General features: G+C 38.7%; 1 protein-coding gene across 1 annotated transcript in view; it reads left to right on the top strand.

Annotated features, from left to right (window-relative positions):
* The first annotated feature begins 15,372 nt into the window (after positions 1 to 15,372).
* The window catches only part of LOC307133181 (uncharacterized protein), a 59,346-nt gene continuing 54,897 nt past the window's right edge, over positions 15,373 to 19,821 (top strand). Inside the window, exon 1 of the mRNA XM_079828030.1 lies at positions 15,373 to 15,719. The gene's annotated coding sequence lies outside the window, so the exon portion shown is untranslated. The remainder of the gene's footprint in view (positions 15,720 to 19,821) is intronic.

Genomic DNA, 19,821 nt, shown 5'->3' with positions numbered 1-19,821 from the left:
TGCATAGCCACAGGTCAGGGTGCCCATACTGACCCCTGTCCACCGCCGAAAGTGCCAACAGTGGGCACGTGAGCATCAGAACTGGACCACGGAGCAATGGAAGAAGGTGGCCTGGTCTAATGAATCACGTTTTCTTTTACATCACGTGGATGTCCGGGTGCTGCCATCCATGTGGATGTTACTTTGACAGGTACCACCTACCTCAGCATTGTTGCAGACCATGTATACCCTTTCATGGAAACGGTATTCCCTGGTGGCTCTTTCAGCAGGATAATGCGCCTGAAAAATGGTTCAGGAATGGTTTGTGGAGCACAACAACGAGTTTGAAGTGTTGACTTGGCTTCCAAATTCCCCAGGTCTCAATCCAATCAAGCATTTGTGGGATGTGCTGAACAAACAAGTCCGATCCATGGAGGTCCCACCTCGCAACTTACATTAATTAAAGGATCTGCTGATAACATCTTGGTGCCAGATACCACAGCACACCTTCAGGGGTCTAACTTCCAGGTACAGTATATAGTGTCTATGGTGTAGTCATTTTAGAAATATTGATTTTCCTTTAGATACAAAAAAAGAAAAGAAAAAAAAAAGACAACCCACCAGACACTACAAAATCTGTTTGATCTGAAAATGCCAATGTTTTGACATTATTCAAAGAAGAAAACAAGGGAAAATCTGAGTATGATTTGTTTTTTCACTGAACCTTACCTTTTAAAAGATGACAAATTAAATCTTGTACTCACAAAACAGTTTTTACATTTCAGATCTTTTATCGGTGTAAAAGTAATTTGTGTTTAAAAAAAGTGTAATTCTAATCTTTGATTATAAGGTTCTCATCTGTGTATTATAATCAGAGTTTTCGCTGTCCACCTCACTGGCTTCATTCTCATCCTCAAAGGGCTGCCCAGCATTATCAGAGAAGCGGAAAACTGAGCTGTCTCTTGATTTAAATGAACCATATCCTGAACTTGCAGACTGAGGATTACAGGCTTCTGAAGTTTTTTCCTGCCTCACTCAGTGTGAAGGAAGACACATTTAAAGATGCTCAGACAAGTATATTCATTAAAAATAGAGGAAAGAAATGTGAACTTGTACATGTTTTGACTTACACACTCCAGTAGTTCCTCTGTGCTCAGTTCACTTGTTTGATCTGTTTTATTATCACTGGATGTTCCCTCATCCCATCCTAGGCCTACTGTGTATTTCTGTTTTCGGTCAGAAATGAGATGGTGAGGTGTGATACTGGCTTTTGATACTATCATTGGCTCGATCTCATTACCTACTGGAAAGGAAAGACACACAGACACTTGAGTGGTTATTAATTCAAATGAATCACTATGCTTGGAACTTAACTGTTATGAATATTAATTGCTGTTACTTAGCTTTTGACTCACAAAATGGAGGAAATTCCATGCTGTTTGTATGCTTATGTATCACTTTTGTGTTAGTTGATTCAAGTTGTCTCAGTTCCCCCACATGCTTTTCTTTTGTCATCATATCAGTTGTCTCCACACTGTAAGAAAATATTGTTGATTGAACTTGTAGGGTTATGGTTAGTTGTCAGTATGTTTCCTGGTCACATTCAAATTTTGAGTTCACTGAAATTAAAAATGTGTTAATACAATGGAGATTGGTTTAATCAACATAAACTCAAAATATTATGTTATCTGAACCACATTAATTATCTAAGTTAATTTGACAAAAGAAAAAAAGTTGTGATAATAAAATCATGAAAATGTTTTTTTTTATTGTGCACCTCTGTGCATTGTAAAAATATATTTTAAAAGTAACCTGCTTGCCTTAAAATTTTAAGTTAATTGAAATCAACAATTTGAGTTAATACAATGGATGTTTTTGAGAATCGACATCACTCTTTATTCAAATATTATTAAAAGATTTTGTAAGCATGTTGCATAATTGTGTTTTATTTGTAATAATGCAATGAAACATGCCAAAATGAGCAATTTTCATGATTTATAACAACATTTTTTTAACTTATGTGGTTCAGACAATAATATTTTGAGTTTCTATTTATTAAACCAATTTATTTTATTGTATTAACTCAAATTTTTAATTTCAATTAACTCCAAATTTTAAGGCAACCAGGTTACTTACATTTTTATGTTAAACCAAATTTATTTATTTTTTACTTTGTGGGGGGTTGGGGTGTTACAACTTTTTTTTCATCCTCACTGTAAAAAATGTCAACCTATTTCAACTTAAAAAGTTCAGTTGCTACCTTAAATTTTTAAGTCATTTCAACTCACTATTTACAATTTACATTAAACTGACTTACAATTTTGAGTTGAATCTTGTATAACTTAAATAAAAAATTTGAAATTGCTTAATTTTTTGATGAGTTAAATTAAATTAAAAACATATGTTGTCATATCTTATTGATCCTATAATTTTTTACATTGCTCTTTTTGTGATTTCATCCATTGTGGTTCTGCGATCGATCTTTATTTGTTACGAAAGCGTTGTTTCAGGATGTTGTGCTGGGACTAATGCTTTTGCACATTTCATATATATAGCTTGACATTTTGGTTTGACTTAAGAGAGGAGCTCCAGTTCTCTCCTTCTTGGTAAAAAAAAAAAAAGTACTTATGATTCAAATAATTTCTGAATAGAATAATTTTATTAAAATAATTAAATGCTAACTCAAAAGTTTCTATTAAGTTTATTTCCCTCTGAATGCCAATCTTGTCTTACTTAAAGTGACACAGCCCCCTCTGCTGGCTACAGGAAACACCTTCATTCCTTTACAATTTGATAAACACCTATTGACGTCACCTTCTGTAACTTCCACAGCATACATCTATAAAACAGAACAACAAAAAACAAAACAAATAAATATATAAGAAAAAAACATTCACATTCATTGTATGGAGCACATTTATTAGTAGTATTTTTATTCAAAGTTAGGCTAGTATGTGTATGAAGCATTTTGTTTATTTAATTTAGATATGTCTTAGACATATCCACACAGAATGCAGATATTATATAACCAATGTGTAGCTGATTACTCAGGTGATTATGAATGGTTGAACTGGTTATAGACAATGGCTGATGTTGAGAGGCTGCATTCCAACCTGAGGAGGTCAGTTGTTGTATCATACTTGGGTGATGGTGTGCTTGTGGAAAACACTAGTGTATTTGATCTACTTTTATTAATCTACAAACCACTACACATTTATAGAGTATAAAGGTACACACAGCCTTCAAAACGGAGCTCATTTAAAACTATATATGTATATCTATATTCTTTTCACATTTCTGTGCAAATCTGTTTGTCAATGCTATGCTCCCTTTGTGAAAAAAGTGCACTTTAGAAATAAAAGAAGTACACTAAATAATAAAGGTATATAGATGTTATACATTAATACCATTTTTCTTGATTGCTTAAACACTATAACCATAGCCTAGAAATCTAGACGCACCCTAGCGGCAGAAAATGTATTTTGCCGCGAGTGTAGTCTAGCAACTCTCGGTAGACCTGAGAGCTGGAAAAACCAAACTCTGGTCAGGCCAATCACAGCGTGTGTAGAGTTGGTGGGCGGGCTTAACATAATGACGGCACGTCACGTCAGAGTTGCGGTGGTTCTGCGTGCTACTCGTAAACAAAGAAGCTGACGAACAGCGGTCTTTTGAATCGTGTTTGGCCGCGACTCTGGAAAACTTGGAGTTAAGCTTTTCTTTGAGAAAAGAACAAAGAACGGCACTGAAGTCATTCTTAAGAAAAGAAGATATGTTCAAAGTTTTGCCTACCGGATACGGTGAAAGTCTATCAACTTACGTTAGCTCGGCTTCACTTTCACCTTCTTCTTTGCTCTGGTTGGTTGTGGCACTCATGGCGCTATCCAATTGCGTGCAGAGGGAATTTGAAAGACAACTGTTTATCCCGCCCCTCGGATTGAGCCCTGTCAAGGGTGAGTTTCCAGACCCAACATCTTGATGTGGGTCTGGCTTGTCAGGCTACTACAGGGCCGGCCCGTGGCATAGGCGGAATAGGCAAATGCTAGGGGCGCCACTCATCCATAGGGGCGCCAAAATGTATTACTGATACTATGTTATTAATATTAATTCGAAATATTAACTTAACTAAGTCCCCCGCCTCTTCCCTGTGCGCCTCATAAATCTCCCCCGCCGAGCTACTTGAAGTGCGTCAGAAATATAACGCGCGATCAGTTTAACGTTGGGAATTTGTTGTGTTGCGTCGCCTCTCGCCGCATCTAACGTAGACAGGATTGCTTTCATTTTTTAGGGTGCTTGGCCGCTCGCTTCAGGTGTAGACACGGTGAAAGTTGCCTGATTATTTATGACGGATGGCCGAATTGTAGTGTCAAAAAAGACAGAAGCCCTCTGATGCAGGGAAGATAGAGGATACACTGCAAAAATTCTCTTCTTACTTATAGGCCTATTTGTGTCTTGTTTCTAGTCTAAATATCTAAAACTTCTTAAGATGCATTTACTAGATAAGTAAAATGACATAAGATATATTTTTCTTGTTTACTTGAAAATAAAATCAAAATTAAGTGAGTTTATGCTTAAAACAAGCTAAATTATCTGGGGTGAGAAAAATTATATTTCTGATTAAATCTTGTTTCTTGTTTCCGTCCCAAACAGAAATAAGATAATTTTTCTCGCCACATTTGGCAGATCATTTTGCTTGTTTTAAGCAAAAACTCACTTCATTTGAGTGTTTTCCCCCCCCAGAAAACAAGAAAAAATATCTAATGTAATTTTAGTAAATACATCTTGATTTAAGAATTTTTAGATATTTGGACTGGAGACAAGAAAAAAAAATACTAAATAAGAAGAGCATTTTTTGCAGTGTAAAGACAGAGGTAACGTGATGTAGGCTAATGAATGTACAGTTTATTTAATTGCATAGTGGTAAAATTCTAATGTTCGCTAATTCATTCCAGTTTTACCTTAAGCTTTATGCAAACAGCTGTTCTGGGTTCTCCAGAGGCCACAGCCAGTGTGATTTTGTAAATAAAAACGCATGCAATATCACTTTTTTTAATAGCCTAATGTTTTTACTCTACAGTTGTGCAGTTTTAAGGGGACATATGGCAATTTTAAAATGTATTTTCCAAAATTAGTAATGATATTTATATACAGGTTTCTTTAAAATAGCAACATTTTATTTAAAATTCACATTAAATATCTACATTTCTCAGTTTAATTCATGGTGAAAACATGAATGTGCATAGTTTAGTGGAAGATTGCTGCCATCTACTGGAAAACAAACACTTTTGCTAGTTCTCAATGAATAGTTTGTGCATGAATGCTGGATGCTATTACTCTTGCTATTTGTGTTAAGGCTGTAATGTGGCATAGGTGCTATTTTTGTATAGTTTAACTATCATCAGCCTTTTAAAAAATAAAATAATAATAATATCATGAACATAATGACGGGGTAGAATGGACTGCACATCATATAAAACAACAACAATGAAAATAAAAATTAAAAACATCAATGCATTACAAAAATAAAACAGTAGTAATTCCACAACTTAGACTGATAACATGTTGTGCTAAACCTTACAAGGGGCACCAAGTAAAATCTTGCCTAGGGCAGCAAATTGGTCAGGGCCGGCCCTGGGCTACTATAACCAGGCTTTTGAACTAAAATTAAAAACCACAATGCCATTTATTAAAAAGCACACCCATTTCCCTAAACTATAAACACTATTCCCCTGTTTTGACACGAGTCAGATTTGTTGAACTGTCACTGCATTGCACCATGAGGTCCTTTAGAAAGCACTAGAATTCAATATTGTTAACTCAAGTCAATCATAATTGATCTAACACCAATCAGAACCTTCAATAGATAGATAAAGGGGCACGAGTCAGTTCATTCAGTTTTGGAACATTGGATCCAGAGAGACGTGATAGAAGAGGTTGAGGAAGACTTTTTTAGTAAACTTTACTTAATGTCCAATAATTTGTTGACCTTACTTGAAACAAGTAAGTAATCTGAACTATTTGCATGCTATGCCTTCGTTACTTAGAAAACTCAAGTAAACATTACTTGACTGGTTTGAGTACCATTTTGCCAAAGCAAAAAAACAAGCGGGTGGACGGGCGGACGGGCAAAGTGTTTTTGATGCGGGGCAATTTTTTCTAGACTTATCACTCATTTTGTCAGAAACCAATCAGCAGACTCTGCATCACGATCCACACAACGTTCAATCTCCCCAGAATTCTAATCACCCACACCTGTTCACAATCAGTAACCTCATCAACCAGCTCCATAAAACACTCACACTCACTGCAGTCTAGCGTCAAGCCTCCAACAGGAACTGACCATATTTCCTCTGTCTCTGTCTGTTAGAGAAAACCTTTGATTACTCTGTTCACTGAAAATACTCACCTGTGTATCACTAACCTCTGACTCTGCCTGTAATCCTCAGAAGAGCTGCTGTTGATCACTGATGTCCTAGCCACCAGCACTCATCCAAGGCTCATTGAAACCTCGGTTTCTCCCGCTGAACCCTCACCTTATCCTGTAAGAATTAAGGCCAGTGTTATCATTCTGGGATTGTATTCACGGAATATATGATTTGAAGAGTGTGCACCAACCTGTTGTGGATCCAGCATCTTATGTTCACTTAAATCCTCTCGTCTGGAAAAGACCATTCACATTCACAGATCTGAAGAGAAATACTCACCCGCTGTGGATCCTGTATTCCTATGTTTTGTTGCTCCGGGTTTTCCCCCCGAATCCCTTGCACCTACTATCCTAACATTCAATAAAGTTGTGTTATTTAACATCACCTCGATCTCTGAGTCCATCGTATCCTGACAGAAGGCTTGACCATCTAAACTTCAAATCGATGGTATGGATATAACACAACCAACTCCCGCCGCTATTCCCATTCAATCTGCAAGCAATGCTACCGCTTCAGCAGCATCAGCTCCCGGTACTTCCGCAAACACTGCTCCCACGCTGGTGTGCTTGGCTAACTCCGCCTCCCGACTAGCGCCATTCTCCGGCCTGGCGGAGGACTGCAATGGATTCCTTTTGCAGTGTTCACTAGCTCTTGAAATACAAGCTCAGACATACCCCACTGATCGATCAAAGATCTCGTTTATAATTCAACATCTATCTGGATCAGCATTAAGATGGGCAGAGTCACTGTGGATGCAACAAACAGAAGTTACTACATCATTGCAGAGTTTTGTCAATCATTTCAAGGAGGTGTTTGGACAACCCATCAGTGATTCCTCCATTAGTGATAAATTATTGCAGCTCCGCCAGGGTAACAAATCTGTTTCAGAATATTCCATCGAATTCCGGACTCTAGCCTCTGCAAGTGGTTGGAATGAAAGAGCCCTTATCTCTGTGTTTCGTCGAGGCTTAAATCCTGCTCTCCGCCTACAACTCGCCATTTATGATGATAATCTAGGGCTAGAAAAATTCATACAACAAACCCTGCGCATTCATCAAAGATCACAGAGTTGTTATCACGATTCCCGATTATCCAATACACATTTCAATCGACCTCCATCTGACTCCACTTCTGAGAGTTCACCCGAAAAGATGCAGGTCGATGCTCATAGAATCTCCCTGGCTGAACGTACCCGAAGAAGAGAACTGAGGTTATGTCTATACTGCGGGACAGCAGGTCACTTTCTCAAAGAATGTCCAACTCGTCCACCTCGACTGATGGTGAGTTCAGTGCAAACTCTAATTCCAGTTTCAACACCTCTCACTATCCCAGTAATTCTGAAATCCCACAATCTCCAAGTCTCCACAGCTGCCATCATTGATTCCGGGTCAGCGGGGAACTTCGTATCAGGGAAGCTCTGTAAGAGACTCAAACTCCAGAGGATCAACACTCCAAAACCATACTCCATCCACGCTGTAACTGGCGAATTTATCAACAAGGGGTACGTTACCACTCAGACACCACCTATCACTTTGTACACTGATGACACTCACCAAGAAAGTTTCGAACCATTTATCCTGGAAAACAGTCAGATTGAGGTTATCTTAGGACGTCCATGGTTAATCCGTCATCAACCTGATATCAACTGGCAGACTGGCAAAATCAATAGATGGGGCTGTCAGTGTCTCCTTTCAGAAGAACATCACTCTGTTCAGACCAACTCCCAATCACCAAAAATCATTAGTCTGAGTTCCACTTCCATTGAAAGTCCCACAGAAAATGTATCTGTCACTTTTCCCCATTGTTACTCCTCGTTCTCCGACGTTTTCAATCCAGTTGCGGCCTCCAAGTTACCCCCACATCGACCCTGGGATTGCGCAATTAATCTGATTCCCGGAGAATCTGTTCCAAAGGGTCGTATCTATTCCCTGTCAATTCCTGAGCAAGAAGCCATGCGAGCGTACATTGACGAAGCCTTACAACAAGGTTACGTTCGTCCTTCCACTTCTCCCGCAGCTGCTAGCTTTTTCTTCGTATCCAAGAAGGATGGAGGTCTAAGACCCTGTATTGATTACAGAGCTTTAAATAAGATTACCACAAAGTTCAGTTATCCATTACCACTCATTCCTTCAGCTCTGGAGCAACTCCGAGAAGCCAAAATTTTCACCAAGCTGGATCTCCGAAGTGCTTATAATCAAGTTAGGATTCGAGAAGGGGATGAGTGGAAGACGGCATTCATAACTCCTGCAGGACACTATGAATACCTCGTCATGCCTTATGGCCTTGTAAACGCTCCTTCGGTCTTCCAGAGCTTCATGGACGAGGTATTCCGAGACTTCCTGGGGCACTTCATGTTGGTGTATATTGATGATATCTTAATTTTCTCCAAAAATCCAGTAGAACATCAACATCATGTCTCTTCAATACTCCAAAGACTTCGTGAATTCAATCTGTTTTTAAAGACTGAAAAGTGCACTTTCCATCAATCTCAGGTTGAATTCTTGGGTTACCAAATTAGTGAAAGAGGTGTGGAAATGGATAATAGGAAGACTGACGCCATCATGTCCTGGCCCACTCCTACTTCGATCAAAGAGCTCCAGAGATTTCTCGGCTTCGCTAATTTCTACAGAAGATTTATTCACGGGTACAGCATGTTAACAGCTCCTTTAACCTCTTTGCTGAAAGGCAAACCCAAGACCCTTCTATGGACCCCAGAGGCTGATCATACCTTTCACTCACTCAAGACTGCATTCACCACTGCTCCCCTACTTAAGCACCCAGATCCTGAAAAGGTGTTTATCGTTGAAGTCGATGCCTCTACCTCAGGTGTAGGAGCTGTCTTATCTCAATACTCTGAGAGCTCCTCCAAGCCCTTACCTTGTGCCTTCTTTTCAAAGAAGTTGTCCATTGCTGAAAGCAATTACGATATAGGTAATCGCGAACTTTTGGCAGTGAAACTTGCCTTAGAAGAGTGGAGGCACTGGTTGGAGGGAGCTAAGCACCCGTTCATTGTCTTCACTGACCATAAGAACCTCCAGTACCTAAAAGAAGCAAAACGACTTAATCCACGGCAAGCCAGATGGGCATTATTCTTCACTCGCTTCCATTTTAGAATTGCTTATCGTCCGGGCTCCAAGAATATCAGAGCAGATGCTCTTTCTCGTATCCATGCCCCTGAAGTTCCGATCGAAGAGCCAGAGACCATTCTACCAGAACAGATATTCGTCAACCCCATCCGATGGGACATCAATGAACAGTTACTTGAGCTATCTCAACAGCATCCTGGACCTCCAGAATGCCCTCCAGGAAAGATCTATGTGCCTCAAGAATTCCGCAATTCCTTAATTTTTTCGGCTCATTCATCAGTTGGCACAGGGCATCCAGGGGTACACAAGACATGTTCCACGCTCCAACTGCGGTATTGGTGGCCAAACATGCAGCAAGATATCACAACCTTTATCCAGGGATGTATTCCATGTGCCATGTCCAAGGTCCCAAGAAAACTTCCAGCCGGTAAACTGGTCCCACTCCCTGTTCCAAAACGACCCTGGTCCCATATCGGGGTTGACTTTGTCACCGATCTCCCAAACTCAGCCGGGAATACCTGTATCCTCGTTGCCATCGACCGGTTCTCAAAGGCTTGCAAATTAATCCCACTAAAGAGTCTCCCAACGGCCTTTGTCACGGCACAGTTATTAATGGAACACGTCTTCCGAAACTTTGGAATACCAGAAGACATTGTGTCCGATAGAGGTCCCCAATTTATCTCTCGGGTTTGGAGAGCATTCTTCAACCTAATGAATGTGACGGTAAGCCTCTCATCTGGTTATCATACACAAACTAATGGACAAACTGAAAGGAAGATCCAGGATGTAAGCCGGTTTTTGCGTACATTCTGCCACTCCAATCAACACATCTGGAGTCAATACTTGATTTGGGCAGAGTACGCACAAAACTCTCTCAGACAGTCATCCACTCAACTCACACCTTTCCAATGTGTCCTGGGCTATCAACCTCCTTTGTTCCCATGGTCTGGAGAGCCATCTGAAGTACCTGCAGTCAATGAATGGTTTAGGGAGAGTGAAAATGTCTGGAATCAAGCCCATCAGCACCTACAACAAGCAGTTAATCGTCAACAACATTTTGCAGATGCTCATCGACGCCAAACTCCCGTTTATCAACCTGGACAATTGGTATGGCTTTCTACCAAAGATATGCGACTCCGGCAACCCTGCCGTAAACTTAGCCCAAAATACATCGGACCGTTCACCATTGTCAAGCAGATCAATCCGGTCACATATCAGCTTCAGCTCCCCACTCAGTATCGGATCCACCCTACCTTCCATGTTTCCCTTCTCAAACCTCATTACCCACCTGTACCTGGCTCCCCAACAGAACTGGCTCCCGGAGACGATCCTCCTATTCCACCTATAGAACCGGATCCCATCTATACGGTTAAAGAAGTGATGGACTCTCGACGTCGAAATGGTCAATTAGAGTATTTGATCGACTGGGAGGGATATGGACCGGAAGAGAGATGTTGGATACCTCGAAAGGATATCCTCGATCCTACTTTGCTCCTCGAATTCCATGCTCAGCATCCTGACAAACCGGCACCACGACCTAGAGGCAGACCTCCAAGACGTCGAGGTCTAAGGTCCGCTGGTGCGGACTCTAGAGGAGGGGGTAATGTCAGAAACCAATCAGCAGACTCTGCATCACGATCCACACAACGTTCAATCTCCCCAGAATTCTAATCACCCACACCTGTTCACAATCAGTAACCTCATCAACCAGCTCCATAAAACACTCACACTCACTGCAGTCTAGCGTCAAGCCTCCAACAGGAACTGACCATATTTCCTCTGTCTCTGTCTGTTAGAGAAAACCTTTGATTACTCTGTTCACTGAAAATACTCACCTGTGTATCACTAACCTCTGACTCTGCCTGTAATCCTCAGAAGAGCTGCTGTTGATCACTGATGTCCTAGCCACCAGCACTCATCCAAGGCTCATTGAAACCTCGGTTTCTCCCGCTGAACCCTCACCTTATCCTGTAAGAATTAAGGCCAGTGTTATCATTCTGGGATTGTATTCACGGAATATATGATTTGAAGAGTGTGCACCAACCTGTTGTGGATCCAGCATCTTATGTTCACTTAAATCCTCTCGTCTGGAAAAGACCATTCACATTCACAGATCTGAAGAGAAATACTCACCCGCTGTGGATCCTGTATTCCTATGTTTTGTTGCTCCGGGTTTTCCCCCCGAATCCCTTGCACCTACTATCCTAACATTCAATAAAGTTGTGTTATTTAACATCACCTCGATCTCTGAGTCCATCGTATCCTGACACATTTCCTCCACTTCTTCTCACCATAATTGTGATTAGTGTTCCCTTTGGTTGGACACTTGGAACTTCATTCATATTATAGTAAATAACTTCCTATTAATGCAGCAATGCAACAAGAAATTTATTTCAAAACAAGGGAAGTAATATATATATATATATATATATATATATATATATATATATATATATATATATATATATATATATATATATATATATATATATATATATATATATATATATATATATATATATATGTAATGTTTGTCCATTAATGATATAGAACATAACTATTTTTCATGTCAAATAGGTCAAAAAACCTTTTAACATTTTTTTTGCTAATATTTATGGCATAACCTTTTAATTGAGTTGATATAATCCCTCTATGTTTGTCACAATATCATTTGACCATGCTCGAGTGTGTCACACACACACTTCAACATTCAGCATGCAAAAATGCATTTTACACTGCTCTCAAATCATAAATGTTGTAATTTCACTTTAATGTCCTTTTAGTTGCCATTAAAGTGAAATTCCTAAACCTATAGGAGCCTATTAAAATGTTTCATTTTAAAGAAAAATATCAGACGTTTTTGCATCTGAAGCCGCCTACCACTCGTACTACACTGTACTGTAGTTATACTGTATTGTGCAACATGTAGCCACTTGTTTTGCCTATGGGACATTTCAACCGCATAGATAAATAGCCCGTGCATGACCAAATCTTCTTTCTTTGCGCCAACATGTTCGTTGTCTTGACATGAGTCTTGAGCTGATACTCATGCAGTAGAGGTCAGTCAGCGTCTTTTCCATACTGCTGCAGGATGGATATACAGTAAAATATGTTTTGTTTATCAGGCAAGTGGGAGCTGCTTCACAACATATTTGAATTCTGTTGGCATCAATATTCTCATTTTTATTACTGTAAAGCTGCTTTTAATCTGTATTGTTTAAAGTGCTATATAGTGACTTGACTTAAAGGGGACCTATTATGCCCATTTTTACAAGATTTAATTTAAGTCTCAGGTGTCCCCAGAATGTGTCTGTAAAGTTTAGCTTAAAATACCACACACATCATTTATAGACTGGTTTCTGTGCAAGAGATCACATGCCTTTACTAAGAACAGAAGATTATGGATCCAGGCTATTAGGTGGATTGGGGTCCCGGTGGTCCTATAATGTGTATATTAAATGTATAGAACATGTAAGCAATATCACATGAGAGGGAGTAGTTTCAATAACACTTATGTAACTTAGTAAAATGAATGAGACGTTAAATGCAATTTCAGAGCTTCTCATTGAAAATTAAGTGTCTGCACAGAGATAGGTACATTAAGGGCACAATTAGGTTTTCCCAGAACATAAAATGACAGCACAGCGGTCGTTAGAGCATCGGTCACAAGCTTCTGCACAGCCACAGCTACAGCCTATAGTGTATTATTCTGTCACGTATTTATAGGGTTGAGACCAAAAATCTTTCAGTTGATCAGTGATATTTTCTCACCGATGATGTTGTTGCCATTTCATATATGACAACTATTGTCACGGGTGTGTTCAGGCAGGAAGGCAAAGACAGGTAAGTAAAATACTCAAACAAAGTTTACTAAACAAGAATAGGGTGAGACATATATATGTAGCAAGTGCAACACTCTATACATTGAAGCGACCGAATACAGACTGAAAGAAACGAGAGAACTAAATAGAAACAGACACAAGTTAATTAACAGGACACAGCTGAATAGAAATAAACTAACAAGGGTAACTATGGGGACAGATGAGTGTCGGAAACTGAACAAAGAAACAATGAAAACAGGAAGTCCTAGGAACAAAACAGAACATAACAGTGACATCCAACCACATAATGTTTATTTTAGGTTTCATTTAAATGGAGTACTATTAAAAAATACAATTAGCCAATTGGTTAAATTCCAATTCCATTCACTGATGTCTATGGAAGCTGCAATAATAATCCTTTAAATTATAATTTGCCAAATTTGTATTCAGATAGCCTGCACATTTTTTATCATGAGTAATTGATAACAGCATTTTAATTTTTGGCTGAACTAACCCTTTAACTTCTTTTATCTGGAATGTTCAAAGTCATTATTAATGCTAGCCAATATGCCATAAGAAATGAACTGGATATTAGTATGAATACTTTCCACAAACAATTTGTGACACAACAATTCAAGATTAATTTTAAGCATATATGCCTGTGAAGAGTGTAAATGAGTTTCTCTGATTCTTTTTGTTTGTTTGTTTTTGCAGACTACATCCAAAATAGTGTTTCTAAATCTGAGATAAAGGCAGTTATAAGAACCGCATGGAGGATAAGCTCTTCAAAAAACAAAACCTCCCTGAATAATGTGAGAAGAAATATGCACAATTGCATGATTTGTAAATAAACACTTTAAACACATTGTCTAACTCTCAGCCTGTTATTTGAAGTTTAACAAAAAAGTAAAATCACATTTATTGTTGCTTTGCAGTTTGAGACATTCACTGTTGTTCTGTACTGTATATTGCAGATGTGTGAAAATAAAACTTATTCTAGATATTCTGGTTGTATTTCCATGGTAAATTAGTATTGCACTTCTGTAGTATTGTTTTTATACTTTAGTTTTATTATGTATTGCAGTACTACCGCAGTTCTATTGCAGTATTATTGTAGTACTACTTCAGCTGTATTGCAGTAATACTGCAGTTCTATTGCAGTATTATTGTAGTACTACCTCAGCAGGTAAATTGCAGTACTACCGCAGTTCTATTGCATTTTTACTGTAGTACCTCAGCTGTATTGCAGTACTACGGCAGTTCTATTGCAGTTGTATTTTATTAATAGGCCTACTTCAGCTCAGCTGTACAGTTATATTGCAGTATTATTGCTTTACTACTACTTCAGTTGTATTGCAGTACTACCGCAGTTCTATTTGCAGTATTATTGTAGTAGTACTTCAGCTGTATTGCAGTACTACCACAGTTCTATTGCAGTTGTATTTTAGTAATAGGCCTACTTCAGCTCAGCTTTACAGTTATATTGCAGTATTATTGTAGTAACAGTTACTACTTCAGCTGTATTGCAGTACTACCGCAGTTCTATTGCGGTATTATTGTAGTACTACTTCAACAGCTGTATTGCAGTACTACCGCATTTCTATTAGCAGTATTATTGTAGTAGGCTACTACTTCAGCTGTAGTTACAGCTCAGACAACATATACTTAAGTGTTCACTTTTAGCAGTGTTTTATGTAACTTCAAAGGGTTTCCTTTAAGATGACAACACAATTGCGTATTTAGACCACTGTATTTGGGTATGGGAAGCTTTTCAATTTGGGTAGGCCAACAATGGTCCCAGAGCTAAGGAGGTTAATGATTCATTTTCAGTCGGGTAAGGAACAATGATATTTTGCCCTACCTGACTAAATATGGGAGTTGTCACGTTCGTACTTCAACCACACAACAGACTTGAAGGAAAAAAAAACTCCGTTCTCGCGTGATCAAGCCATTCGTCAATCTAGTCTATCTTCTCATCTATCAAGGACATCTTGGCCTATTTTATCATCCTCCACGAGGGGGCGCACGTACTCACTCTCCCCCTCCACACTGTCCCAGTCTGGCGTACCAAAACAAATCCTCCATCGTTCCGTGCAATGCGATCCCATACCGCCTTCCGGCTCTCTCAGCAAGTTTGTGTGAGCCAGCCTGTGATAGTGTTCGTAGCAAGACGGCCGTTTATACAGCGGCACTGGTGTGAGGAATGTTGTCCCGGTGCGATTCGTACGGGATAAAGCAACTTAATAACGAGGGACTCTCCAGCGGTGGAGCCGAACATTAACAGGCGATCAACAGGACGCTTCCTCGGGTCTAACGTTATCCCAACAGACAGCAGCGAGGTTTGGTTGAGCTCAGATCCCAAACCGCTCACACTCAGGTGGGACAGACGGCTATTTGAAGTTGACGAAAAGGTGTGTAAAGGGAAATGTTGTGCTTTTATCACTTCGTGTGTGTTTTACCTTCTTTTATGTCACGCTGTGTATGTTGGTCTTCAGGCTATTGGGAATAATAAAGCAGGCTAGTCAAATCAGCTAACAAAGAAACTCACACGCGACCTATTTACATTTCTGACCATTACAAAAATACCATGGTAACTATAGTTTACGCCAAAATACTATGTTTACTGTATGTATTGTTAATGCAACAAAACTTTAAAGTTTTCATAGGAAACTTGGTATTGTGGGATTAGCTAACAATGTCAACAAAATATACATTAAACACTATGCCAAATATTATGAAAGCTGTTTGAAAGGGTCCATGATCCCATAGCTGATTTTCAGTCGTTACTATGGTATATTTTGGTTCTGTGGTATTTTAAGGGTCTCAGTGCTTTAATTTCACCATTATATGGATGGACATTTCCATCAAGCTTGTAGGCTTCTGTGGTGGACTGACTGACATTTCTACATTGTGTATGCTTTATTGTACAGTGCACAATGTAGTTGAGTCATGGTTGCTTGATTTATCTATTTTATTCTAATAATTTGTATTTATTTTTTATAATCCTTATTGTTTCCAGGATACACATTAGTTGTTGTTTATTTCTGATATTTGTTAATCAAGTTTTTCTCCAGTCAGCCAAGCTGTGATTCTGTGCTTGGTAATATCTCTCAGTTTGTTTTGTCTTGAAACATTTGCATACAGTAGATGAGTTGGTCTGTAAAGTGGAGAGTATCAGCTGCACTGCTTTTTATATATTTGAGGTCAGTAAGATTATTACTTTTTTATATAATTCATTTTGTTGATCAGTATATTTATAATGTTCCATAAGATTTCCATTTCAAATGAAGGCTGTTGTTTTAAACTTTGTATTCATTAAAGAATCCTGAGAAAACAGTGTCATGTTTAGCTTACAATATATTAAGCAGCACAACTGTTTTTAATATTAATAAGAAATGTTTCTTGAGCACCAAATCAGAATATTAGAATGATTTCTGAAGGATCATGTGACACTGAAGACTAAAGTAACGATGCGGTAAATTAAGCTTTGGCACTACAGAAATAAATAAAACATATATAAATAAACAAATATATTCAAATAGAAAGTTATTTTTCACAATATTACTGTTTTACTGTATTTTTTGATCAAATAAATGCAGCCTTTGAGCACGAGAGACTTCTTTTAAAATCATTACAACTTACAACCGTAGAGTATGCGTCTAAAAATTGTTAATCATTGTAATTCAGTTGAATTTTAATAATTCAACCAAGTACAGGCATATTTATATATCCTTTCACTTATTGGAATTCACGTTTTTCTTTGTGATTCTACTTTCCCAGTAGTCTTTTCTGGCAGTTCAGCTTGTCAAGTGATTTCCGCTCCAATATGCTGAATGGCATCAGCTGTAGTTTGTGTGCAGGTGATGGGCTTCGTCATGTGTGTGTACTCAAGCCCTGCCAGTCGTGCTCATTCATTGGTGTTGTTACTCAGGTAGAGCATGGAAAGTATTTTCCTTCTGCAAAACTGGCTGAACCAGAGTGTCAGTTGTACACACACACACACACACACACACACACACACACACACACACACACACACACACACACACACACACACACACACACACACACACACACACACACACACACACACACACACACACACACACACACACACACACACACACACAAAAAGACAGGAAACACAGTGGCGTAAAAAGGCTTCAAGGGAATCAGTTGGTAATTGCTGAATTGGGTTTTTGCCAGATTAGTTGAAAGATTGTTACATTCCTTCTTTGTGCATCATTCACCTGTGCTGGCAAGTTCTTTTACTCTTAAGCAGTTTGGCCTGTTTTAAAAAATATATATATTTTTTTGAGATTCTCAAAGTTAGCTTGAAAAAGGGCGAGGTTATAAAAGGTTATTGTTGTCCTAGAAAGCTCAAGTTAAAGTTGTCAGAATTATACTCAATAAAAAGTCAAAATATCTACCCAAAACATACTATACTATAGTGAAAGTAAATTGCTCTGGTGCAATTGCTCTGTAAGTATGGTTAATTTGAAAAAGTGTGAACGCCATCCGAACCCTGGTGCGCACCAAACAAGCAGACAGTGGGTCTCGATCGGCTTCCAAACGAAGTCTGGTGTGGTTCGAATGAAATATGAACGCAACATGGACCAAAGACATGTGAACGAACCAAAAACAGGACATGATGTCACAAGATGTGACCCTAAAAAGGACAAAATGCTCATGCATGCCTGTTTTTTCTCATCATAGTGTTGCCCATCACAGTTGGCAACAGAACCTCGTCTCGTCGCAACAGAACCTCATGTGTGTGTGTGACGGAGGGATTCCTGCCACTGTTTTGACTCCTCTACACATAGTATAAGCTCTTCACGAGTTGTCAGCTACATCAAATACCATCATATGCACACACATACAACGAGCCACTGTTGTGAGATGGATTTTGTAACAACGTTTTAAGTGCCTTTCATGGATCTTGGAAGTGTCAATGTACTGAATGCAAATGGAGGCCTGTCTGAAGCCTTTCTCAGCCGTCAGCTTTCAAATAAAATATCTTAATTTGTGTTCCGAATATGAACGGAGGTCTTACGGGTGTCCAACGACATGAGGGTGAGTAATTAATGACAGAATTTTCATTTTTGGGTGAACTAACCCTTTAAATTCAGCAGCAGCTGATATTGATATCTTTTTTTGACACTTGAATATAGTGTGTTATTCAATCACTCAAGTCAAGTTTGTCTTCAATGAATTATTGTATTGCTTTAGGTTAAAGGCTCTTATGTTGTGGGACTGATAACAACTTAAGTATGAATGACCATAGTCCGGGCTAATTACACTTACAAGTACTTTACGCCCATGTTTTGTTACTGCATTTAAGAACAGGCTTATATATATATATATATATATATATATATATTGAAATTAAAGGCTTGGTAATATTAAATAATCTGTATGTAAAGTTTCCTGTTATTTTTTCTTCATTATCACTCTGTATTGAGTTCCTAAAGCCGTTAAATATGTATGGCTTTGAAGAACAGTAAATCCCATCTGGTAACAATGATTACTGTCTGTAAATCTGTGTGTGAACTAGGGATGTAATTAATCATGGTTCGGTTTTTGTGACGTTTTTTAATTTTTTTTATAATACTTTATTTTAAGGATTTTACAAGTTAAAACACGTAACAAACAACATTGGCTCGGACTAAACACTCACACACACACAAAACAAAACAAAAATAATAAAATCAAGAAAATAACAAATACTCGGTCCAGTATACAAAAGTGCAACATTCAAGGTGCCCAGATGGGATGCCTCATAGAAGTCACTAGGGGTTGGCTGAACAGCCAACTTGTCAAAATGTCCAATAAATGAACCCCAAGCAGCAGAAAACTTTTCAGTAGAATCAGTCCTCAAAAGTCTGAGTCTTTCCATCTGTATAACAAAAATCATGTACGTAATCCACATATGGAAGGAAGGAGGTGAGGGTGATTTCCAGTTCTTAAGCACAAGTCTCTTAGCCACAATCATACACAGCATTAGAGTGTTTTGTAATGTTCCTGAAAGCCTTTTTTTTTTTTTGATGGAATGGGAAGATTTAAGATGGGAATGGACCATTTAGTTTATGTGATTCGTGTTCATGAAAAAAATGAAAACATGTTAAAGTTTAAGATTTAAACAAAATCTTTTATTAAGCTCTAGTTTTTTTTTACTCATTTTAAGGCCTGTTCACACCGGGACGATTTTCACGCGCGTTTATCGCCGACGTTTAACGCCTCGTGACTAAACAATGGCCGCCAACGTGAGTGTGCACACCGACGCGCAAAACGGCAGGCGGTCTTGCCGAGCACACATTGATACGACGAAGAAGTAGTTAGTAGACAAAGAAGAAGATGAGCTGCTAACGCTAATGCGGTTTTGGCCATAGACATAAGATATCTATGGTTTTGGCAAGCACGTAAATACTGTCTGTCTTCTTCTTCTGTGTGACAAGCAAATAGCTTAAAGTGCCGCAGCACCACCTTGTGTACTGGGAGCGGCATCTACTGAAT

Source organism: Gobio gobio (genome assembly GCF_949357685.1).
Source record: "Gobio gobio genome assembly, chromosome: 10".
NCBI classification, from domain to species: Eukaryota; Metazoa; Chordata; class Actinopteri; order Cypriniformes; family Gobionidae; genus Gobio; species Gobio gobio.
The sequence above is the reverse complement of the archived record's forward strand: the minus strand, read 5'-3'. Positions and strand labels throughout refer to the sequence as shown.